Source organism: Homarus americanus, unplaced genomic scaffold (assembly GCF_018991925.1).
Source record: "Homarus americanus isolate GMGI-L3 unplaced genomic scaffold, GMGI_Hamer_2.0 scaffold367, whole genome shotgun sequence".
Lineage (NCBI taxonomy): Eukaryota > Metazoa > Arthropoda > Malacostraca > Decapoda > Nephropidae > Homarus > Homarus americanus.
In genome coordinates, this window is record NW_024743709.1 from 16,658,313 (window position 1) to 16,685,770 (window position 27,458).

Genomic DNA, 27,458 nt, shown 5'->3' on the forward strand with positions numbered 1-27,458 from the left:
GTAAATACCTGGAGGAGCAAAAGGGTCCCGATGACTGGAAGATAGCTCATGTGAGTCATATATTCAAGAAGGGCGATCGTCACTCCACGAATAATTGAACTGAGAGTTAGATAACACACGATAAGATGCAGTTGAAGAATATTTGTACAGAGGTTCTGAAGATGCCATCAACCCCTCAGGATGTGAGGAGGCTGGGACAAAAGCAGGGGGATAAGCCTCACCCCCTCAGGATCACACTAGTGAGTGAGGAGGAGAAATGGGAGGTTAAGTTGCAGGCAAAAAGACATAGCAAGGAGCAGGCATCACGGAGTGTATTTATTCACCCAGATCGCACGGTAATGGAGAGGGAACAGCACAAGAAGCTCCTGCTGGGATTGAAGCAGAGAAGGGAAGAATCAAGAAGGAACGGGGACGGGTGTACATGGGTTATATTCAGGGAGAGGGTAGTGGAAGCAAGTGTGCCGACACAGGGCCAGGGGGCAGCAGCGCATCCTCCACCCGCTCTACCCCCCACCCGGGAAGTGGCACCAGCTCCGCCTACCAGCCCCGTGTAAGCAATGACATTTCTAACCACACCCTGCAAAATACAGTGTACTTAGTAAATGCTGCAGCTTCTGAGAAAGGGGGGTGGGGCAACTACTATGAGCAGAGACGTTGCCAAGAACAAACTCTGGCTTGAATGTCATGTACACTAATACTGACACGTTCCTTGATAAGAGAGTGGAGTTTGAAAAACTACTGAAGGTACACCAACCCGATATTGTAGGAGTTGTAGAACTGTTGTACAAGAACAGGAGAATCGACCCAGAGGAATGAGAGTTCAGTATTGCTGGATATGACTCATTTACGAACCTTTCTCAAAAAAAACTTGCAAGAGGGGTATGGTTATCTATGCTAGGCAAGACCTTAGAGCCAGCCAGGCGAGGGTACAGGGAGAGGATGTTTTTGAAGAGTCCAAGTGGTGTAAAATTAAATTAAAGGGAGGGTACTTACTTATCGTCGGGTGTATCTACAGATCCCCAAACTGTGGCCCACTAAATGAAAGGAACTTAAGAGCCTTAATAGACAGCGCAGCGATGCTCAACCCTAGCCACCTTGTTATCATGGGGGACTTTAACTATGGCGACATCGACTGGAGAAATGAGTTCACCCCAAATGACTTGAATAACCCTGCTACTCTTTTTGTGGAAACTCTTAGAGATAATTTTCTGTTCCAACATGTTAGAGACCCGACATATTACAGAGGGGAGCAAACACCCAAGCCACTAGACCTCATCATAACAAACGAGGAGGGTATGGTGGCCAAACTGGAACACCTTGCCCCAGTTGGCACCAGTCACCATATAGTGTTGTCATTCAGATTTAACTGTTACCTAGTTCAAGATAAGGCCAGGCCAAGGTGCAAATATTACAAGGGAAATTACAACGGGATGAGGGAAGAGATGAGGGGTATCCACTAGCCTGACTCATTAAGGCACAAGAACGCAGACACTACGCTGAATATCATAACTAGTAAAGTGACCCATTTGATCGATAAATATATACCCAAGACCAAACCCAGTGCTTCTAGGAATACGAGGGGATCCCTATACATGAACCATGCAGCGGTCAACAAAGCTAAGAAGAAAACCCAGAAATTCAAGACGTGGGTTGGGTCAAACGATGAGCAGGACAGGAGGATGTATGCAAGAGCCAGAAACCAATCAAAGGCAGAGTGTAGAAGGGCTGAAAAGGCGCTCCAGAGGCTGGTTGCTAGCGAGGTCAAGTCAAACCCAAAGGCGTTTTACCGCTATGCAAAGTCGAAATTAAAAACGCGAGTAAGAGTATTAGACCTGAGGCTTGAAGATGGTAGTTATGCAAATTCTGACCAGGATAAAGCTGAGGCATTGAACAGCTTCTTTTCCTCGGTGTTCACATGAGGATGCGATTAACCTTCCTGCATTTGAGGACAGACGGTTCGACACAGCACTGACCCATATTGTGCTCACACAAGAGGGTATTAGAAATAAACTGTCAACGCTAAAGGTCCATAAGAGTCCCGGGCCTGACATGGTGCACCCCATAGTGCTAAGAGAGTTGTGCAACGAGCTTGCCGAGCCCCTTAATACCCTATTTTGTAAATGCCTGGATGAACAAAAGGTCCCCAGTGAATGGAAAGTGGATTATGTCAGCCCTATCTTCAAGAAGGGCGATCGTCACTCCACGAACAACTATAGACCGGTGAGCCTAACCAGCATAATATGTAAAGTACTTGAGAGTATTATTAGAGATGCCGTGATGGAACATCTACTATGATACAACATTGAAGAGCATTGCCAACACGGTTTTATGCCGGGGCGCTCCAGCTAAACACAATTGCTCAAGGTATTGGATATTTAGACCCATATTCTGGAAAGGGGTGGTAATATCGACAACATATACCTAGATTTTGCCAAGGCTTTCGACATTGTATCCCACGAAAGGCTAAAAATCAAACTGGAAGGGTACGCAATTTGGGGAAATGTCCTAGCGTGGATAGAAGACTTTCTACATGACCGCAAGCAGTGTGTGGTAATTAAAGGCATGAAATCATCATCTGTACCTGTCACAAGCCGGGTACCGCAGGGTAGTGTATTGGGCCCGCTGTTGCTTGTTTGTTTCATAAATGACATGCCTGGCGTTGTACACTCCTCCATACAAATGTTTACCGATGACGCCAAGTTATTTCGGGAAATCAAGAACCGTGCGGACTGTGAAGACCTGCAGAAGGATCTCTGTGAGCTCCAAGAATGGTCGAAGAAATGGCTGCTGAGATTCACTGCCACGAAATGTAAGAGGATGCACCTAGGGCGTACCAACGGTAAAGAGGCGTATCATATGTCCCAACGGGATGAAGAAACTGCACTAGTTGAGACTGAATGTGAGAAGGACCTAGGTGTGTATGTTGACAATGAGCTGATGTTCTCGGGGCATTGCGAGAAGATGGTAAATCAAGCAAATAAATTATTGGATCTTATAATAAGGTCGTTCAGATATTTAGACGGCCCGTCCCTCGTAACGATCTCCAAGAGTAAAGTGCTTCCCCATCTGGAGTACTGTCACCCCGCCTGGTCCCCGAGATATGCTAGGGACTGTCAGTTGGTTGAAAATGTTCAAAGGAGGGCCACCAGACTGGTGTCTGCACTTCGGCACCTCAACTACGCTGAGAGATTGGAGCGCCTGAACTTGCCTAGCTTATACTACAGACGGGCAAGGGGGGACCCAATTGAGGTGTATAAGCTTCTAAAGAGGCACTACTCAGTCGAGTGTCCTTACTTGGAGCTGGCGGACGCTCGCCCCACAAGGGGTCACAGCTCAAGATTGAAGAAGCCGCAGGTCCAGAAAACTGTGTGGGCAAACTTTTTCGGAGTGAGAGTTGTGAACTCTTGGAACAATTTACCAGAAAGTGTTGTGACGGTACCGAGTGTGAGCTCTTTCGAGACCAGACTTGGCCAGCACTGGAGCAGGTTCAAGTACATTCAGGAGCAGGTGCATGCCCAGTACTTGCCAACAGTGCGTAAAGGAGACGTGACCGATCGCCCAAGCGGCTAACGAGCCGAGCAATAGCTGAAGAGGATAAAGGTAAATAATTATATACCAGTGAGCCTGACCAGGATAGTGTGCAAAGTACTAGAGCATTGTCAGAGATGCCATGATGAAACATCTGCTACGAAACAACCTTGTAAAGGAATGCCAACACGGTTTTATGCTGGGAAGATCCTGCTTAACACAATTACTAAAGGTGTTGGATATTTGGACTCAAATTCTACAACAAGGCGGAAATATCGACAATATATACCTAGGTTTTTCTAAGGCTTTCGACAGTGTACCCATAATAGGCTGAGAATTAAACTGGAAGGGTCTGGGATTCGGGGAAGTGTCCTAGCATGGATCGGAGACTTTCTGCATAACCGCAAACAGTGCGTGGTGATAAATGGTACGAAATCGTCATGTGTACCTGTGACTAGCGGGGTAAATAATGAGGTTGTTCGCAGTCATATTTCCCGCCTGTGTTGACGGCCGTGTAATATTTCAATGTGAGTCTGATCTTTTAAAATATTTGTTTTTGCATAATGTACTTATACGTAATTTGTCTTAGTATGCTTTATTGTGGGTAAAAATAAGAACATATTAAATGCATCCTCCGAAAGCGTGAATTTGCTACCAGAGTTTAACAGTTAATTCATGTATAATACTTCTGATAAACTTCCTACGTGCTCATGTTTAAAATAATGAATGTATGTATCTTTATATAATTTAGCTAAATATCTTTCTCGTCAGAAACGGTCATCCCAAAGATTATGGATAGATTCATTTAGAAAAACATCATTATTTCAGGACGAAATTGGACAGGTTTCCAACAGCCTATCAGCTCTAACTCTTGAGGAGGGGGCGGGGCATCTTTTCACAGCTGGGAAAAAACGCACTATAGTAGGCAGTCTTTTAAGAAGGTCGTTTAGATATCTGAATAGTCCGTCGCTCGTCATGATCTTCAAGAGTGAGATTGTCAATTGATTGAAAATTTCCAAAGGAGGGCCACCAGACTGGTGCCTGCTCTACGGAACCTCAGTTATCGAGAAAGACAGGAGCGCCTGCAACTACCTATAGCTTCTACTACAGACGGGCGAGGGACGACCTCATCGAAGTGTATAAACATCTCAGGGGGCACTACTCGGTCGAATGTATATACCTGGAGCTGGCGGACGTCCGCCCCTGCACAAGGGGTCACAGATCAAGGTTGAAGAAGCCACAAGGCCAGAAAATTGTGAGGGCAATTTGTTTTCGAGTGAGAATTGTGATCTCTTGGAACAATCTGCCGGAAAACGTTGTGAGCTCATTCAAGACCGAACTTAACCAACACTGGAAAAGGTTCCGATATATTCAGGAGCCAGTGCATGCCCAGTATCTGCCAACAGTGCTTATCAAAGACATGACCGACCGCCCAAGCTGCTAACGAGCCGATCAATGGCGGAGAGTATAAAAGTAAAAGTAAGTAATACAAACTATACTAACGTAATCTGTATTACCGATTCTAGAAATGATGAAAAATATTTGTGTAATAATGAAGTTTACCTTAAGTTTGAACTAAAGCTGTTATAAAGTATTAAATAATTAAGATACTAATGCGTACCAACACACACACACACACACACACACATACATACATACATACATACATACATACATACATACATACATACATACATACATGCATACTGTACATACTTCTCGAGGCATTTGAAAGCTGGGAGGCGTTGTAATCTTTGAAGGTGCGGCAGATTCTACCCATAGTGCTGCCAATGTCACCACAGTCGAAGTCTATCTCAAGGTTTGTGACGTTGTAGGTGGAGGAAGGCAGCAACTGCATCACTGTTACCGAGATTTGCACGACCTATGAGAGGAGAGAGACGTGATAATAATGCTGTGGACGACCGGGAGTATCACATAGAAACGTGACATTCATCATCAACAGTCTCTTGGTACACACACTTTAAAACTCGTGAAGTGATATTTACAACTTTTATTCTTAGAGCAATGTCATCTACAGTATAAACGGCAGCTGACGCACTTCCAATTTACATTCACTGATACGGTGCTTAGGCCTCGATTCACCAGGGCAAGGTATTATGTAACCTTCAAAAGATGTAGCGGGTTAACTATACAGGATTGTGTACCCTTAAAGTGATTAGGCAATTTCTGTAACCTGACGGAGGCTTTAAACATATGGATGGTACATACTGATAGCCATGAGAAACCTTGGCAGGCCCAGCAGTCCGGAGGTGAATTTTGATTCAGCTCGGTAAGCTTAAGGACCAGCTTCGAATACTGGACAGTTAAAAGACAAACAAACCCTGAATTACTGTAGACACGGGAAAAAAATATTCACTCAAAACCAGGTGTAGAATGACATACATCGCTACATATAAAGAAGGCATAGAGTAAGAGTAACTACACATTATGGAGGAAAGATTTACGCCTTAGGTTTGAGAGGAAGATGAGAGCTGGAACGAGAATTTGAGTTGATGTATACCGTTAAGTACAGTGATTAATAAGTAAAAGAATGATGGGTAATACCTGAACTCTAGAAGTATTAACTACCATAACAATGAATAACGAGACGGTAGAGTTAAATTTACAAGATATGTAAGTGAATCCCGTAGGTGGGACAGCTCGTCGAGGGCAGTGGGGATACAACACGCACAAAATATAAAATAAATGTCAAGAAATCTTAAACGAAACAGAGAAACAAACAATGCAAGTAAAGAAGACGAGAAGAGTCAAGGAAAATATGTATGTGGATTAAATCGGAGACGACCTTGAGCGAGCGGTATTGGGCTAGGAGTGAGGCAGTGGTAGACAGATGAATGGCTTTTGCTGACCCACCACCCACTGCTGAGGTGCTATACTTCCGACACGGGCCACATGAGACACCACTGACCTTATCTATAGGCACACAACAGAGAAATAATATAAAGAGAAAAACAACAAGGGACATACAAACCGAGAAAGACAGAAAGAAATAGACAAATAAAAAGTAAAAGAGAGTCAAAAAGAGAAATAAAGGCGGAGAAAGAGACAAAAGAACGAGACACAGGCAGGGAAAGAGAGACAGACAGACTCAGAACGAGAGAGGATGCTAGAGAGACTGACAGAAAGACAAGGAATGATACTGACAGACAGATATATGAAAGAAAGATAGGCTGAAGGATAGAGACAAACAGGAAGGCACAGACAAAATAAGACAAAGAAGATTGGAAGAAAATAAAGAACTTATGGGCGAGTGAGAGAGGAAAAAAGAAAGATAAACAAAAAAGAGAAGTAGGGAGGAAGGAAACCACTTCACTTTGCCAGCGTAAAATTTGCAAAGCAACGTTACCCTCATTCACTTCCACATGCCGTACTCGGAACCATAACTGGTCAAGAGCCCATAACTGTATATTTGCCCTCTATCATTTGGAAAAATTGTTTACGGGTTTCTGAGTAAAATATATACGACTATTATGGTAAAATGAATAGGCTCAACTTAGCATCGATCGACATACCTCTAATACACCTGAAGTAGACCCAATACATGTACTCCTCTCCACACCTGTAACACCTGCGAGATGCTTCTGGTACTACTATACTATATAAGGATAGCAGGTGGTAGCACTAGGATCTCGTCCCGTCTGCGTGTGTTGGGATAGAACCAAAAACAAGTCTCCTCATCTTGAGTTTGAAAGTAACTAAAAGTAATCATAAAGTGACAGTACCCTCAGCTGTAACTTTTTAGAACACAAAGGACCAAAACTCAGCATAAAATTATTGGAACGTCATAATATCATCTTCACACACACACACACGCACTCCTTTGTTAGATACTGTAGTTAAATATATACAATAATTCAATATTGATGAAAATATAAGGAATAATTTTTGTGACTGAGGGCTACTGTGTTGTGTGTGTATGCGTGTGTGGTTTTTGAGTGCAAATATGTCTAAATCACAATTTGAGTGCGTTTGTGTTTTAGATTGTGTATTTGTAAGTCATTATGTGTGCATACATATGAGTTTATGAAGAAATATATTGTATATGTATACCTGTGCGTGCACGTCAGTGTGTATGCGTATACAGGGTATATGTGTGTTTGCATGGGTGTACAGTATATGTATGTTTCTGAGAGCTTTTATGTGCGTGAAATTATCTGTGTGTGCCTGTATGCGTATATGTGCGTGCGTGTATGCAAGTGTGTGTGGCTGTTCACCTGCATAAACTTCTTCGTCTTGTTCAGAATGTGACACAATTATTTTGCTTAATTATATTCTTATATCAAGAGAAGACCTTAGCTAACTGTTAATCTTAGTGAGTGGTAGATATGCTGTCACATAACTATCAAGAAAAAATGAGATCCTTCGTTATTGACACTGAAACAATCACAGTACCGTCTGTATAATAACGAACAAAAATACAGGGCGTTTATGTCTTAGTAAAATTATAATTATAAAAAAACAAGCGTAAGGTTTGACTTACCAACTTGAGTAGAGTATGTGGCAGCATCTTGGAGAGTCACACACTTTAAAACAGAAACAGTAGCAGATATCTCGAACTTTCTTTAAATTACAAAAAAGGAAAGTGTAGAAGAAGAAAAGAAATTCCTTGAGACACGTCAAAGATAAAGTTATAGACCAGCAGCTGTAGTTTTTTAGATGGTGACTGGAGTGATCACGGGTGCGGAAGTTGACAAGTGAAGGGGAGAATGACAACCACGGAATCCAGGAAGATTCCGTAGATAAGGAGGGAGCTGTACAGGCGGGGAGGGAGTGCCGCAGGACGTGTGTTGGGGGCCACTGCTGGTGTCACACCTCATACGTCTAGGGGCCTCAGCACTATATATACCCACCTGCGGCGTCATCAAATAAAGACTGGAGAGAACGACAGAACAACTTTAATCGAGTTGAATCTCTATTGTTGCCAAGGAAAGCGAACAACCGGAGCTAAAACTCTGTTGCCAGCCGCTGTTTGCTCCTTAAAGGCGTCCAGAGTCAAAATTAAATTTACCAATGATGATATTAACGGTGGAACGAAATTATAATATCTACATATTAAAAGAAAGGCAAGATTATTTGGAAAAATATCTCGGAAGCAAAATTTAAGTGGCTAGCAAGAAAATTTCAGTACAGAGACGCGCTGACGAAACGAATTATATAAAAGGGAATTATAAAACAGATAACTTAAAATATCGTATTAACTTAAATAACATTATAGAAATCATATCAGATACAGAGTAGTAAACAACAGAAGTACATAAATAAAGGAAATAGTGGAGAGAAAAATATTCATGCTTACTTGCACTGTACTTTAAAATATATTACTAAAGAATATGATAAACTTGTGTCTGTATGTGAGTTTTATTCAACACACACACACACACACACACACGTGACCCCTTGGTTTGAGTAAGAATGGTTTGGCCCTAAAGTGCCCTTGATATAGGGGTGGTAGTTTTACACATCTGGGATTAACACATATATAAATCTACATTGTGTAAAATCCTGTTAGCTGTTGTTGTGGTGTGGGAATGCTAATCGCTGGAGTGAGGATTCAGAATTAGAATTGAGAACCAACAAACGAAATGAGCCTTTGTGGTTTGCGCTTCAATCAAAACGAGAAGTGATTCATGATTTGAAAAGCTGTTGAGCTATTCCTGGATTCTACTTTTTATGAACATGTTGTTGGTGATGATTTAAGCCTTCCTTATTTTCTTAATGCATTTGAGTGATCGGATTTATTGTTTTTGTTGCTGACAGAGTACGGCGGCGTTCAGCATATAGTTCCTGGATAGCGATGTAAAATATTGTAAAAGCCAGATGAAACGCATACTAATATCTCAACTGAAGGATGTACCAATGTACCTCGTTTTTTGCAACATACTTCCTAAACTAATAAATACATTTCCAGAAAACATATTACATCATTATAACCTGTATTAAAAGAATCCTGACTGACCCTGTTACATAGAGCAATGTTAAACTTGAACCCTTTGTGGTGCCGAATCGTGTACTTTAAAAGCCAGAAGACAGTGAAACACATCTGTCTCCAGTCTTTGTACAGTATTTTTCTTTTCAATTTTCAACGCAGTACAAGAAAGTGCCAAATTGAGTTATGCCTCTTGGTGACTATACCTGAATGATATGGATATCGAGGGAACCATGTAAACTCTACATGGTTATTGGCCTGGTGTACCCACTCAGATTATCTGTCCATGGCTTTATCTCGGTGACCACGTAAGTATAAATGGCTCTGGTTTCTAAAGACACTCACTTCCATACTCATTTTTTATTTGTTGTGTTCTCTCTTAGCTAAAAATAATTCCTGATTATACTTTGATCATTATGAAAAATGATGTAGTCCACACGCATTAAAAATTTTCTTTTTATGCAAAACAATACGTCTGCTTATTGAATGAATAAATGTCGTATGCAATCTTCTACAATAAAATGAGTTCACACACACACACACACACACACACACACACAGTGACCTCCACCACCAAGCAATGGAAAGGTTTGGCAGTGGACAACTGCACCACCCTCGTCATCGCCACCTCCTGCAGCCCTCCACCCAACTCGCACAGTCCGCCACTACAACAAAATTCAGCCCATAAGAGCCCACACTGACAGATATAAGAACAGCACATCCCATCTATTGTTAAAATAATAAACAACTACTGATTTACGTACTGTACAGCCCTGTAAATGTATTCAATGCATATTATATCATTATGTCTAAATCAAATGTAAGTCTGTATATTTTCAGCCACCGGCTGCAACTCTATTAATAAACCGTTTATTATTATTATTATTATTATTACACACACACACACACACACACACACACACACACACACACACACACAGTGGATAGTTCACCATCCCTGGACTGAAGTACTTAGCGTGGATGACGTGGAAACCAAATGGATAAATTATACCAACACCACCACGGAAGCTCACCACCACTTCTTCCCCGAGAAGTCCGTCAGATCTCACCCAGCTGACTTGCCCTGGATCACACCTCGGATCAAAAGACTTATGCAACAGAAAGACAGAGCCTTTCATCTCAATGACCACATCCGCTACAGGTCCCTTCGCAACCGAGTCATCCGCGAAATACGCACTGCAAAGAAGTCCCACTACCCAACCAAATTACAACACCTGAAGCAGACCAACATCAGTCAATGGTATGGTAAGCTTAAAGAACTCTGTGGACTAAACAATAAGACACACCCCCTCCCCTTCCTTAGCCATCTCACTAATGTTGACGCAGCTGAGCAAACAAATAACCATTTCGCTACTATATGCCAGACGCTCCCCCGGCTTGACACAACCACTCTCCCTGCTTACCTACCAGCCCCCCTTCCCACTGACTTAGTAGAAGAATTTGAAGTAGCAAAACGCCTGGACAAACTGAAATTAAAACGCTCTACCACCCCCATTGACTTACCAATGAAACTCTTCAAGGAGTTCTCCCCGGAGCTTGCTAAACCCCTATGCTCCATCATCAATGCTTCTCTCAGCCAAGCCAGATGCCCAGCTGACTGGAAGACCTCTTATGTATCACCAGTGCCCAAGTCAACCAGCCCACAATCCTTAAATCAGCTACGACCTATTGCAATCACCCCAATACCCAGCCTAATCTGTGAAAGTTTTGTGTTCGACTGGGCTTATGCTGATATTGCAGGAGTCGTAGACCCTCAGCAATTTGGCAACATGAAAACTTCCTCCACCACTCACTGTCTTGTCAGCTTTCTCGATTACATATACCGCCATCTCGAGAGACGAAAAACGTCTGTAGCTGTCGCCTTCATTGATTTCACTAAAGCGTTCGACCTAGTCGACCACAATATAATCATCAACAAAGTTATTGACCTCGGGCTTCGGAGAAGTCTTATACCATGGCTTACAGACTTCCTCAGTGACCGACGCTGTTGTACGCTTCCCTGAGGGGCTGTCTCCACCTTCAGTCACTCACCTGTGGCGTCCCCCTACACCATCACTGTTTTGCTGGAAATATGTCGATGACTTCCACCATTGGGATCAGCGTCAATTTTGCTCCTAACTATACTGCTCCTTCAGGATTTATTGAACAGTTCCAAAACTGCCACCAACAACCATGTCACCATCAACCATACCAAGACCATGGTTATGCACATCAACTTCCGACATTGTCCCACCTCCTTCCACACGAGTCCGAACACACTCCAGGTTGTAGATTCCACGAAGCTCCTCGGCGTCACCATAGACAACAAACTAAATTGGAAACCACACGTCAGTGAAGTTATCAAATCCTCCAGTTTCCGTCTCCACCTCCTCCGCCGACTCAAGTCCCTCGGAGTTCCTGCACACGAGCTCCTCAGTGTTTACACAACATTCATACTTCCCAAGCTCACCTATGCCTCCCCCACCTGGTCTTCCTCCCTAAATGCCACACAACGTAAACACCTAGAAAAAGTGCAAAAGAGGGCATGCAAGATTATTCTCTCCCCTTCCTACTCCACATATCAAGAAGCGCTCAACACACTGACCCTTTCGACTCTCACTGACCATCACCACGACCTCATCTGCAAATTTGGTAAGAAGCTTCTACACCATCCCCGACACCGGCTCCTACTACCACCTGAGATCCCTTGTCCGAGAATTGCTGTTCGACACCACAACCGCATCCAGCCCATACGTGCACGAACTGATCGCTATAAGAACAGCCCAGTCCCAACCATTGTAAAAATTATCAATAACTTGTAATAAATCAGTGTATTCACTCCCAGTAAACACTGCTCCTTACACTGTCACTATGTTGAAATGAACTGTAGTTTGAGCTTTTCCACATCTAGTTATTATATGTCTTATTTGTGTCACTTATGTTACTTGTATATTATTTGTAATTCGTAACCCATTCCCCAAATATGTAACTGTATATTTTCAGCCTTCTGGCTGCCAAGCTCTTTCAATAAACCGTTAATTATTATTATTATTATTATTATTACACACACACACTTCATACTTCACCCCCAAAGGGTCGAGACGTACCTGGCGCTGCTGTGGCAGCATCCAGGTCAACGGTTATGTTGGCACATACCAATTCCCTCTCCTGAACCCTCCGCCACACCGGAATATCAACAAGTTCTCGCCAGAAGTCACTATCTCATTTAGGAAAGGAATGGAACCAGTGTTGAAGAGTGGTGAACAGTGCTTCAGTGAAAAACAACTCAACAGTAATAGCTGAGTCGTACCCAAGCTAATCTTCACACAGTGAGGTCCCAGGTACCCATAGATAACTGCCCGTGAGACTCAACAACACCAGCTATGTGTTAATCCGTTCACGATAGGGAGGCCTGGGACCACACCTCACTCACTTGAGTGAGTGAGGTCCTGTGACACCAGATCACGTGGTGTCCCCATGATGCTACGACACCACGTAGTGAATGAGTTGCTACAGCATCATGTGAGGTTCCTCATAACACCATCTGTAAGGGAGTTACTACACCATGTGAGGCCCCTCATAACACCATCTGTGAGGGAATTACTACACCATGTGAGGCCCCTCACAACACCATCTATGAGGGAATTACTACACCACATCAGGCCCCTCATAACACCATCTGTGAGGGAATTACTACACAATGTCAAGCCCCTCATAACACCATCTGTGGTGGAATTACTACACCACGTCAATCCCCTCATAACACCATCTGTGAGGGAATTACTACACCACGTCAATCCCCTCATAACACCATCTATGAGGGAATTACTACACCACGTGACGCCCCTCATAACACTATCTGTGAGGCCACTATAGGGGAGCAGGGTAAGAGGATAGAGTTGGAATCTTCTAAGGTGGGGTTAGAGGAGAATATGGTGCCAAAGAGATTGGCTATATTAGGGTAGAGTTTGCTATAGAGTTATCAGGTCGGAAGAGAGTAGGAAAAGAGAGTGAAATTATTACAGATGGTTTTGGTTAGGGACCAGAAGGATAGTTTGAGTATCTTTGTTATAACACCTTTTAGCCTAACTTCCATTTATACACCTCGATCATATCGCCCTCACTCTACGTCTCTCGAGGTGCAGATTCAGATGCTTTAACCTGTCTCTCAACTCAGGTTCCTAATGTCGGGAGTAGTCTTGTCATTCTCCTCTGAATTCTGTCTAGGGATTCTATCTCCATTCTGTAGTACGGTGACCGGAACTGAACCGTAATCCAAAGTGGTCTCCAAGCGCAAGATATAGTTTTAGGATTACATTGCTATTCTTGTAACTACACTCCTTTGTATGAACTCAAGTACTTTGTTAGCCTTGTTTCGAACAAATACACATTTATGACGGCTTAAGATTCTACCTATCATTACTCCTAAATCTTTCTCACAGTCGGATTTATCTGTAACAACGTTGTTCATCTGATATTTGGTTTCTCTTGTTTACATCTCCAAGACTAAAGTCCTTTACATTTTCCCACATTAAATTTCATATTTTAACTTGTGTACATGTATGTCTTAACTTGTGTACACGTGTACGTTTAACATGTGCACACACATGTTTTAACTTGTGTACATGTGTATGTTTTAACTTGTGCACATGTGTATGTTTTAACTTGTGCACGTGTGTTTTAATTCGTGTACATATTTGTCTTAACCTGTGTACACGTATGTCTTAACTCGTGTTCACATTTGTCTTAACATGTGTAAACGCGAATACCAATTAATGGACTAAAATTCATCTTTTTATAACGGGAACTTTAGATTTAGATTTTTAGATTGCCCCGAAGGAAACTAGTTTATTGGGCACCATACATCTTGAGCTAGGTGAAGCGCAGAAGCGTTTACAGTGCCCATCTGGGAAGCATGCAGGTTCATGCTTGCCTTTTATGACTCATGCATTAAGGGCGTAAAAGCCTGAAGGGTCATGGTTTGTCAGTAAGTTACATAAAGTGACAGAATGATGAGTATGTGTGAAATTTCGGTACAATTTATCTTTTTATGTCAAAGTGGCAGGTCCTAATAATGTCAAGTTCCAGGCCATAGCCATAGGCAATGGCAATATTGAGGACATACCTTTTAGTGTGATTGTGATGGCGTGTACGTCGGTAGTGTCGGCTTCAAGGGACGTCGAGGTTGGTAGGGGACGTCCTTCTTGGGCGTGAATCGTAGTCAACTAGCATGTCCGCAGGGTGGTCAATTGATGTGGAGAACTGGAGTGGATGGGCCCCAGGTGCCGGCATGCCGGTGGGGACGGGCTGGGGTGGTGTCCTCGGGTCCTTGAGCGCGCGGTGGGTGGACGGGGCAGCCGGGCATGGGGCAGGCTCGGTGTGGACGCCAGCAGTGGTGCCAGGCGGCGGTGGAGTAGGCCGTGAGCATGAGGGCACACAGGGGGGCTACCAGGTTGTGTCAAACCAGAAGAGGGGGTGACTGGGTGCAGCTGGAGGCAGGGGTAGTCTGTGTAGGTTGGAGATGGCGGTACAGAGTGTATCAAAGAGTCTTTCAATACTGTTGGTAAATTCGTTTAAGAGGGATATGATCTGTGTCGTGTCACCGGTGGGGGTTGTGGGGGCACCGGTCGGGACACAAGGTCTGACAGCGTCTGAGTAGAGACAGGGAGGAGGCCCAGTTGTAGTTGAGTTAGGAGACGGCTGGGACTGTGTGTAGCAGCCAGGTGGAGGCAGGGGCAGGTGTTGTTGAAGAAGGCTCGGTAGGCTGGGGGGAGGTTAAGATTGGCAGACTTCAGAGGCTTTTCTCCTGGGACAGACGGACGTTTGGGGCATTGTCGTGAGTCAGCATTGTGCCAGCCACCACAATTACAACACCTGGGTCAACAACACCCTACACCACCCCCATGAGGTGGTCTTTGATTTTTGGGCACAGACGGAGGTGGTGGTTACGTGAACAGAAGCGACATCTGGGACGATCACGTCGGTAGCAGGCGGTGAAAGTGTGACCAATGGGAGCAGATGACACAAAAGTAGGCCCTGGGTGATAGGGTTCTGCATACAGTGGAGGGAGGACTGGGTGGGCCTCAACAGTGGTTGGGCACTCCTCCCCTTCCATTTAACTATGACAGCTGCTTGTGGAGTCTCCCCTCGTAGTGTCGACGTATACTGAGTATACGTGGATTAAAGTTACGAGCATCTTCGACTTCAGCATATAGGGAACTGTTTAACTAGGTTGTGGCAACATTCCGCTGCGTCAGCAGGTGGAGGCAGGAGAACAACCCGTCAAATCAACAGTGCTGAGTGTTTCATAGACCTCGGTGTCTGACACTTGATATAGTTACGGCTCTTACCTTTCGAATTGAATGGTGAGACCGTGTTGTCTCCAATACTTTGTTGTCCAATTAAACCGGTTCTCGACGGTTTTAAGTGAGTCTTGGGGAAGTGCAGATGCAATTTACTTGGTTTGTTGGCAGAGGGGAGGGTGTCTAGGGGATAGCTGCCCTTGGCATTGGTGTTGCTACTCCGGCAAGTGTTTCCCATAGAAACTTTACTGTTACTGTCACTATCACTGAGGTCTGACTCTTGCAGGGTGTGGGATGCACTATGACTATCCATCTCAGAAATGACTGTATCCATGAGAGAGGGGACGCCTCTTCTGGGGCGCTTACGTCGACCCCGCCCCCCCATCGCTGGCAACTTGCCAACAAAGGGGCAGGTAGAGACTGAGGTGGCCTTTGTGTGACGATCGGGAGGACAGGAGCACCTATGGGCACACGTCTGTTCTTGACCTGGCAGCATCTGAGGTCAAAGGTCAAGATCAGGAGACCTGTGACGAACACGTGTTCGGCTGTATGAAGTGTTTTGTTTTTGTTTGTTTGTTGTGTTTTTTACTTGTTTACTTTTTTGATAGTTATGGAGTTATCTCTCTTTTTATCTGTTTATCTATGTCTGTGCAGCATTTGTTTCAAATTGTTTCCATACATACATACATACATACATACATACATACATACATACATACATACATACATACATACATATATATAAACATGCATACATTCATACTGCTAACCAATGAGAACACATTCCAAATCAACGTGTGTGTGTGTGTGTGTGTGTGTGTTTTGACGTGTAAAATAATTGTCGTGGTGTGGTGGGCGGTGGTTACCTAGTTAATGCCAAGGGGTTTTTGTGTCTACTTTGGAAATAAATCTCCAAACTTGGTCCAGATGATCTTCTATATGTCCTCCTCAACATCTGATATATGGCACAAATTTTAAACCTCATCAACACACCCTAATAATAAAAAAAATAATAAAAAAATCGCCGCCACCACGCAGGGGCGTCACTGGCCTATTCTTCAGTCGGCACAGGGCAGGAGTAAACTCTGGTCTTATGGAACACTTCTTAAAGGCTGACTTCTTACCCGTACCGGACAGAAATGAGGTGGTATCCGAGCCGGTCAGAGCCTCACTTTTGGAGGGAGACATACCTAGGCAAATTTCATCAACGGCAATATCACGGAAATACTTTTTCATACCAAACGCAATCCAGAGATTATCAGCTCCAATCTCATCAAAGAATGATATTGAGAGCACAACAACGACTGTGTTATTTGTTCAAATCATGACCCACTTGTAACACTGCTCTACAGCATTAGCTGCATGGAGCATAACTCTGATGTCGAACTCCACATGTTTACAAATGCTCAAGGAGTACTCTGAGCGAAATCTAGGCCTCTTTTGGTGTTTGATATGATTCACCAGAACACCTTCACCACATGTAGATATTACAACTTTTCCCTCATTAAACACTGATTGTGTAATAACATGTTAACAGAGCATACAGACCAACTTTATTAGGATTGTCACTGAGGAACTGTCCCAGTTCCTTGGTAGCTTTCCTCGACCAGTAAATATATCCGCCCACCTTTCCTCTATTACCCTTGGCAGTATCCGTCAAGTTCTTGGGGAAGTAACGATCAACTTAAATGTCCACCCTGTTAGCTGAGATGAGCTGCTGCTTGATGTATGGATTTACCTTGTGTGTGGCATAGTCGGTTAATGTCTTCTGGTTGGTTGTTGGTTTAAGGATATGCGCCATGGCAGCTCCGTCGATTAGTTTGGTATCAACATTCACAACCTCTTCAGTTTGGAGACATGGTTGTCAGATCTCATTTTTGTCCACTTCAAAGTTTTCCATGCTTTGAAAGAGGGGGAGAAGGGTGTCAATATTCTCATGTTCGAAGAGCCGTTCAGCATTGCCCTCCTGACTTGCATAGAAATGTAGAGCTGTCCTAGGAGATGTATATCATATTTTATGCGGTGTGATCCCTCTCCCCTCCACTTTTTTGGTCATTTTGGTAAGATTTCCAGGTTGGGAAAATTTGCTTATTTTGATTGGGTAACTTACAGGCACCGCCCATTCTCTAGGCGCTCTTCTACGAATGTTGCAGAAAACGCAAGATGACCTCATTACTGTTTTCTTTGAACGGGTTGCCCGCAAGGTTAAAGGAATGGATCAAGGTCTACACGATCTTACAACCACTGCCAATCAGAATTGCAAATATTTGTACAATATATTTAGTAGTTAAGTACCAATTACTTAACAGACGAACACCTAAAAAAAAAAAACAACAACATTGAAACATAAAGAGCGAACAGGATAGCCTAAAATAGTATTTAATTCATTTAGACCATGTACGTACACACACATAAAATAAGTGTAGTTTAGAGCTTAGGCCCTAAGCCTTAGGGTATGCCGATATGCACTTGATAGCAGTTTGGGGGCCAAAAATAACAGTGACCTTCATATATATTTTCCGTGACCTTGACATCAAAAGGTCCTGAAACCTATTCCAATCGCATTTTCATCATCTAAACTATCAACATCCATACCAATATATGAAAATCGAATCTGTAGTTGCTGAAATAAACACCATTCCAGTGACGCCCTTGCGTGGTGGCAGCGATTTTTTTTTTTTTTTGCTTATTAGGATGTGCTGAGGTCTAAAATGTGCCCTATATCAGATGTTGAAGAGGACATAATTATCAAAGTGATTTCTTTCCAGTGTGCACACACTCGCCCAATTTGGATCCTTAGAGGGTGGACAATAAAGTGTAAATTATATACTCACTTGGCTTTAAAATCACCCTAAGATAGATAGATAGATAACTCCTTAACATTGTAATTAACAGCTAATCTTGTAAACAACTGAATAATATTGTAAATATTGTACTAACTTATAAACAAACACCTAAACTTCTACCTATACTCCCAAGTCTTGTATAAGAAAAATTGCAAATCCCTTAAAAAAAAAAAAAAAAAAATCACCATTTACATTCCCTAAATATCTCTGGGAGTGTTATTTACATAATGTCTCCTCAGGTTAGCTAATTAGCATACCGTCCACAACAAACACCAGGATAAAGGCAGGCATGTATTTTAAAGGCTGGATGGATATTTGCTTAAACAACTCTTTTGAGATGATTAACAGATGCTTGTAAGGGGGAGAGATGGGTCCGGGTAGGCTTTACTATTGCTCGTGAATGCAAAGTGGCTTATGTGAGTTCTATCTTCAAGAAGGGCGATCGTCACTCCACGAACAACTATAGACCGGTGAGCCTGACCAGCATAATATGTAAAGTACTTGAGAGTATTATCAGAGATGCCGCAATGGAACATCTAATACGAAACAACCTTGTAAAAGATTGCCAACACGGTTTTATGCCGGGGCGCTCCTGCTCAACACAATTACTCAAGGTATTGGATATTTGGACCCATATTCTGGAACGGGGTGGTAATATCGACAATATTTACCTAGATTTTGCCAAGGCTTTCGACAGTGTACCCCACGAAAGGCTGAAAATCAAACTAGAAGGGTACGGAATTCGGGGAAATGTCCCAGCGTGGATAGAAGACTTTCTATATGACCGCAAGCAGTGTGTGGTGATTAATGGTACGAAATCGTCATCTGTACCTGTCACAAGTGGGGTACCACAGGGCAGTGTATTGGGCCCGCTGTTGTTTGTTTGTTTCATAAATGACATGCCTGATGTTTTACACTCCTCCATACAAATGTTTGCCGATGACGCCAAGTTATTTCGGGAAATTAAGAACCAAGCGGACTGTGAAGAGCTGCAGAAGGACCTCTGTGGGCTCCAGGAATGGTCGAAGAAATGGCTGCTGAGATTCAATGTCACGAAGTGTAAGAGGATGCACCTGGGGCGTACCAACGGTAAGGAGGCGTATCATATGTCCCAGCGGGATGAAGAAACTGCACAAGTTGAGACTGTGTGTGAGAAGGACCTAGGTGTGTATGTTGACAATGAGCTGAAGTTCTCGGGCCATTGTGAGAAGAAGGTAAATGAGGCAAATAAATTAATGGGTCTTATAAGAAGGTCGTTCAGATATCTAGACGGTCCGTCCCTCGTAACGATCTTCAGGAGTGAAGTGCTTCCCTATCTGGAGTACTGTCACCCCATCTGATCCCCGAGAATATGCTAGGGACTGTCAGTTGGTTGAACATGTTCAAAGGAGGGCCACCAGACTGGTGCCTGCACTTCGGCACCTCAGCTACCCTGAGAGATTGGAGCGCCTGAACTTGCCTAGCTTATACTACCAGACGGGCAAGGGGGGACCTAGTTGAGGTGTATAAGCATCTCAGGGGGCACTACTCAGTTGAGTGTCCTTACTTGGAGATGGTGGACGCTCGCCCCACAAGGGGTCACAGCTCAAGATTGAAGAAGCCGCAAGTCCAGAAAACCGTGAGGGCAATCTTTTTTGGAGTGAGGGTTGTAAACTCTTGGAACAATCTACCAGAGAGTGTTGTGACGGCACCGAGTGTGAGCTCTTTCAAGACAAGACTTGACCAACACTGGAGCGGGTTCAGGTACATTCAGGAGCCAGTGCATGCCCAGTGTTTGCCAACAGTGCGTGACAGAGACGTGACCGATCGCCGGGGCGGCTAGCGAGCCGATCTTTTGGTGAAGAAGATAAATGAAAAGGAAAAGTAATCAGAGACGTGACCGATCGCCCAAGCGGCTAACAAGCCGATCAGTGGCGAAGAGAATAAAAGAGAAAAAAGTGACTCATGAGCAACAGTTAGGCAACACTCTCTCCATACTGCATTGTTGCCGGAGTGAGGCGGAACCTTTCGTGCACCAGATTAAGCAGACAATTTTATGGGTAACTAGAGCAATGTAACACCTCCCTGCGTATTGTATATTCCACGATAGTTGTCTGAGTGTATATGCGTGGACAGTGTCGCACAACTATAGAAGACACTACGAATGATTTTTTTTATAAAGTCCCATGAGGCATACTGTTATTCACAAATCATATTGCAACGAATTAATTTTATATTTTGAATGAATTAACTAAATTAGGCCAACCATAATATGTAGGAAATGTCTCGCAATCACGCCTACCAACCCGAGCGAGACAACAGGATTCTCCAGTTTCAAAGTCATCGGACCCTCCGGAAAGGCACTTTTTTTTTACCGAGTAGTACAATACATGCTGGACCAATGTGAATGTTTATGACGATTTTACTTAATGTACCCATGGTGTGAGAGACTCAGTACTTTGATGTTCTACTTTACAAGTATTTACAGCTTAATGAAACAATACACAGTGCAGAAAGGATATATTTATTGAGTTCGTGAAAGTTGTCTTGTGTAGGTTAACGGTATGTTACTACTGCACTTCAACAACTAGGGTCTTTGAGCGAGTAGCAAGGTTAGCTATTACACAATTCTATCTTAAAAAATAGAAAAGCGAATTCTGGATTTATGTAGAAAACATGACCTACAGTAGTGAACGGTGCTTGAAAACCCTGGTAGTTGAAGCCCCTAAATATATAACAATGGTCCAAATTATAAAGCTTTACAATTATATATAAATTGTGATAAAATAGGTTAAAAACAAAAATATCATCAGTAAGATGGGTAGTTGTCTGCACCGTACCCGTCAGGTTGGCCGAGTGGTCTAAGGCGCCAGATTTAAGCTCTGGTACTCGCAAGAGTGCGTGGGTTCGAACCCCACACCTGACAAACACGTGGTAACAATTTTTGCTAGGCGTCTACTTTGTTTGGTTATGTTAAGAGTACTTAAGGTTTTATGTAAGAAAATTTGCAACTTCACTGAGTTGTGAAAATGTTAACTGACGATAATTACTTCATAGTATATTTGAGAAATGGTGGATAGGGTTGACACTGATTAATTTCACGTAACTTACATATGTCTGCAACTATTGTCGTCTATACTCACATACTCATATATATTGCACTCAGGGTAACATCTTGTCCACATAGGAAGAATTAATATTCTTTTAGTATTTATTGATTAAGAACTCCAAGCTACACATCAGGGAAACGAAACAAACGTTTTTTTTTTTTTAGTTTCGACGAAGAAAGATTATAATATGTTCATTTTCTCCTGTCTACAACAAATTTATTCTTAGAGGATAAAAACACTCGATACAAGTGCCGACATGAATAGTGCCCCCTGTGAGGTTTGAACTCACGACCCCTGGTTTACGAGACCAGTGCTCTACCACTGAGCTAAGGAGGCAGATAACCGAATGGGGACTACAGGTATTGAAAATTTCTAGTTAGGTTGATAATTTTCTCAAAGATATATACACTTACATATACTCTCAGTTCTTTAGATAGATTGACTGATTTTTATTTAGTATTATATCTATAAAGGTTGTCAGTGCTCCAGTATGTACCAAGACTGAGCAGTTAGACAGATTAGTATACATGAAGGCGATTCAACCAACCTTATATCTTGGGTACGTCTGGAATTATGCTTTAACGTCTATCTTGGTCTATCCTTGGTTGACACGTTTACTGTTATTGTTTGTATACCGACAGTGTACTTTTATTCATCTATCTCTCTATCTGCGAAAATTGTTTTATTTTTTATATTGTTCACAGGGTTCTTTCTTTTACCTACTATTTTCCTTCTTTTTATCACTGAATTACTTCACACTACGACTAATTCTATCCATTCTTGCGCTGATGATTCTACTCTTCATTCTTCTTCACATTTTACTTTCCCCCCCTAATTCTCAAACTAGATCTGTTTCTAGAACTGATATTGTTTCCTATCAATGTGGATCTGCTCAGCTTCTCCGATTGGGGAGGTAGAAACTTGGTAAACTTTTACTTTTATCCTCATTCGCTACTGATCGGCTTGTTAGCCGCTTGGGCGATCGGTCACGTCTCTGATTACTTTTCCTTTTCATTCATCTTCTTCATCAAAAGATCGGCTCGCTAGCCACCCGGTCGATCGGTCACGTCTCTGTCACTCACTGTTGGCAAATACTGGACATGCACCGGCTCCTGAATGTACCTGAACCCGCTCCAGTGTTGGTCAAGTCTTGTCTTGAAAGAGCTCACACTTGGTGCCGTCACTACACTCTCTGGTAGATTGTTCCAAGAGTTTACAACCCTCACACCGAAAAAGTTTGCCCTCACGGTTTTCTGGACTTGCGGCTTCTTCAATCTTGAGCTGTGACCCCTTGTGGGGCGAGCGTCCGCCAGCTCCAAGTAAGGACACTCAACTGAGTAGTGCCCCCTGAGATGCTATAAATTTAATCGTAATTGTAAACGCCTTTTGAGCGTTTCAAGGTTAATCAGACTCTTCACGGAAGCTTAAGTTTAACAAATTTATTGGTAAAGCTTGTAGTACAGTTTGCCTATTCTGAGTAATTCAGTCAGGTCTTGACACTGAGCTTGGTATCACTTCTCACTGCCACGCAGGACAGAGGTTCATACACAAAGAAATACATCATATTCATTAACAGCTATATATGTATAGAGGTCAGATTCATGTGGGTAATGTCACTGTTCACTGCCATGCAGGACAGAAGTTCGTACACAAAGAGATGCATCATATATATATATATATATATATATATATATATATATATATATATATATATATATATATATATATATATATATATATATATATATATATATATATATATATATAGGTCAGATTCATGTGGGTAATGTCACTCTTCACTGCCATACAGGACAGAGGTTCGTACACAAAGAATGCATCATATTCATTGACACTATATATAGGTCAGATTCATGTGGGTAATGTCACTGTTCACTGCCATGCAGGACAGAGGTTCGTACACAGAGAAAGAAATACATCATATTCATTAGCAGTATATATAGGTCAGTGGTTCACATACATTGGAGTCATATTCTAATTGAAGACTAATCAGTGTGGTCTAGCAAATTTGGGATAAACAGCAAGAATGTCCTCAAGCACCCCCGATTCAATGTAGTAATTATAGTTCAAGATACAATAAGTCAGGTGGCCTGAAGTCTTTGACAGTGTCACATTCAATAATATAGTGTTCAAATGTATGCTTTAAAGTTTTATCACAAAGTTTACGTGCTGCGTGTTCCGGTATGGGTACAGTGTTACTAACTTGCCAGATGTGTGTGTGTCTGTATCCTAGCCTAATTCTGGCCACTACTACATCACATTGTCTGGTTCTTTCCTTATGCTGGCCATACCGGTACTTCTTGTCACAAAATTTGTCATATTTACTAATGCTACAACTGCCAGGTCTTTCTGCATTTCTCATTTCTTCTAGATCAGAGTTCATGATTCTGACTTGTGTTAAACTCGAACTTTATAATTCGTTCAAACCTGTTGAATACAATTAATTTTAGTATTTCAAATAAATCATACATAGGCAATCATACATAAATGTTTTATCCAATAAATATTCACATAACAGTCATAGCTATGTAATTAGTCTAATCTTAACACTTTTAATGAGTACTTAATTTGCCATATTTCTATGTTGTCACAATAATACCTGATGCAATGGACCCAGTCTACCTGTGTAAACTTAAGTACAAGTTGAACTTACGTGTTGAAAGTCTCAAGAGAAACAGGTTAGGTGTTGACTATGATGGACCAAACACCCCAACCTCCTCTGGGTCTCTCCATCTCCACCATCTCAATACTGTATACTGCATAGGGCAACATGGGTTGGATGGATACGTGAGCGATAGGGGTTGGATGTAAACGGGACTGCCCAGTATGGGCCAAAAGGCCCGTTAAAGCTTCCTCCATTCTTATGTTCTTATACACGTGTACACAAGGTAAAACATACACGTGCACACAAGTTAAAACATATAAACAGGTAAAATAAGTCGGACAAACAACACAGGTAGTACAGGTAAATTAATAAGTCAATTTTATAAATCTGTTCCAATTATTATGGAAATGTTTACTTAATTTTATCTCTACTTATATAATTGTCTTCATATTTATTACTTAATTGGTCTTCCATTTATCTAATTACTACTTCAGTCAGTTAATTGCTTTACTCATGATTTGATGTAATTGTTTATTTGTTTATTTGAGTATTCGTTCATCCAATCTGCTTCTTTAATAATTCGTCTATCTATCTGACTATCTATCTAGATGTCGCAGGAATGGAGTAAACACTTAGACTGTTGGTAACCAAGTACAGTATCGACCGCATACATATATACTGTACCGTCTACGATTCAGCTTCAATTATTGGGGAGGTTAGGTTAGGTTATTAGATGTTTTAAAGCATGGGAAATTGGAGAGTGAAACGTTAAAGCCTCGTACCTATCATCAAGTAGAAAGTGAAGAAAGGAATGACGGGGTGCCTGTATACTATCCTTATAAAGGTGTTAGTCTACCTCAAGGTGCTGAATGGTGATAGTCTACCTCAAGGTGCTGAATGGTGATAGTCTACCTCAAAGTGCTGAATGGTGATAGTCTACCTCAAGGTGCTGAATGATGATAGTCTACCTCAAGGTGCTGAATGGTGATAGTCTACCCCAAGGTACTGAATGATGATAGTCTACCTCAAGGTGCTGAATGATGAGAGGCTACCTCAAGCTGCTGAATGATGATAGTCTACCCCAAGGTGCTGAATGGTGATAGTCTACCTCAAGGTGCTGAATGGTGATAGTCTACCTTAAGGTGCTGAATGGTGATAGTCTACCTTAAGGTGCTGAATGGTGATAGTTTACCTCAAGGTGCTGAATGATGATAGTCTACCCCAAGGTGCTGGATGGTGATAGTCTACCTTAAGGTGCTGAATGGTGATAGTCTACCTCAAGGTGCCGAATGATGATAGTATACCTCAAGGTGCTGAATGAGGATAGTCTACCCCAAGGTGCTGAATGGTGAAAGTCTACCTCAAGGTGCTGAATGGTGATAGTCTACCTTAATGTGCTGAATAGTGAGAGTCTACCTCAAGGTGCTGAATGATGATAGTTTACCTCAAGGTACTGAATGATGATAGTCTACCTCAAGGTACTGAATGGTGATAGACTATCCCAAGGTGCTGAATGGTGATAGTCTACCTCAAGGTGCTGAATGATGATAGTGTACCTCAAGGTGCTAAATGGTGAAAGTCTACCTCAAGGTGCTGAATGATGATAGTCTACCTCAAGGTGCTGAATGGTGATAGTCTACCTCAAGGTGCTGAATGGTGATAGTCTACCTCAAGGTGATGAATGGTGATAGTCTACCCAAAGGTGCTGAATGGTGATAGTCTACCTCAAAGTGCTGAATGGTGATAGTCTACCTTAAGGTGCTGAATGGTGATAGTCTACCTCAAGGTGCTGAATGGTGATAGTTTACCTCAAGGTGCTGAATGATGATCGTCTACCTCAAGGTGCTGAATGATGATAGTCTACCCCAAAGTGCTGGATGGTGACAGTCTACCTTAAGGTACTGAATGGTGATAGTCTACCTCATGGTGCTGAATGATGATAGTCTACCTCAAGGTGCTGAATGATGATAGTCTACCTCAAGGTGCTGAATGAGGATAGTCTACCCCAAGGTGCTGACTGGTGATAGTCTACCTCAAGGTGCTGAATGGCGATAGTCTACCTTAAAGTGCTGAATAGTGATAGTCTACTTCAAGGTGCTGAATGAAGATAGTCTACCCCAAGGTGCTGAATGGTGGTAGTCTACCTCAAGGTGCTAAATGATGATAGTCTACCTCAAGATACTGAATGGTGATAGTCTACCCCAAGGTGCTGAATGGTGATAGCCTACCTCAAGGTGCTGAATGATGATAGTCTACCTCAAGCTGCTGAATGGTGATAGTCTACCTCAAGGTGCTGAATGATGATAGTCTACCTCAAGGTGCTGAATGGTGATAGTCTACCTCAAGGTGCTGAATGATGATAGTCTACCTCAAGGTGGTGAATGATGATAGTCTACACCAATGTGCTCAATGGTGATAGTCCAATATAAGGTGCTGAATGGTGAAAGTCTACCTCAAGGTGCTGAATGATGATAGTATACCTCAAGGTGCTGAATGATAATAGTCTACCCCAAGGTGCTGAATGGTGATAGTCTACCTCAAGGTGCTGAATGATGATAGTCTACCTCAAGGTGTTGAATGATGATATTCTACCTCAAGGTGCTGAATGATGATAGTCTACCCTAGGTGCTGAATGGTGATAGTCTACCTCAAGGTGCTGAATGATGATAGTCTACTTCAAGGTGCTGAATGATGATAGTCTACCTCAAGGTACTGAATGATGATAGTCTACCTGAAGGTACTGAATGGTGATACTCTAACTTATGGTGCTGAATGGTGATAGTCTACCCCAAGTTGCTGTATAGTGATAGTCTACCTCAAGGTGCTGAATGATGATAGTCTATCCCAAGTTGCTGAATGATGATAGTCTACCTCAAGGTGCTGAATGGTGATAGTCTACCTCAAGGTGCTGAATGGTGATAGTCTACCTTAAGGTGCTAAATGGTGATAGTCTACCTCAAGCTGCTGAATGATGATAGTCTACCTCAAGGTACTGAATGATGGTAGTCTACCTCAAGGTACTGAATGATGGTAGTCTACCCCAAGGTGCTGAATGGTGATAGTCTACCTTAAGGTGCTGAATGGTGATAGCCTACCTCAAGGTGCTGAATGATGATAGTCTTC

General features: G+C 42.5%; 2 non-coding genes and 1 pseudogene across 2 annotated transcripts; 1 reads left to right on the forward strand and 2 right to left on the reverse strand.

The window, feature by feature from the left end:
- LOC121877294 overlaps window positions 1–13,109 on the reverse strand; it is a 70,911-nt pseudogene extending 57,802 nt beyond the window's left edge.
- Window positions 13,110–21,444: 8,335 nt separating this feature from the next.
- Trnal-uaa lies at window positions 21,445–21,528 on the forward strand. Its single transcript has one exon. It is a non-coding gene; the product is annotated as a tRNA-Leu (tRNA).
- A 448-nt stretch (window positions 21,529–21,976) lies between these two features.
- Trnat-cgu lies at window positions 21,977–22,048 on the reverse strand. Its single transcript has one exon. It is a non-coding gene; the product is annotated as a tRNA-Thr (tRNA).
- Between the last annotated feature and the right edge of the window lie 5,410 nt (window positions 22,049–27,458).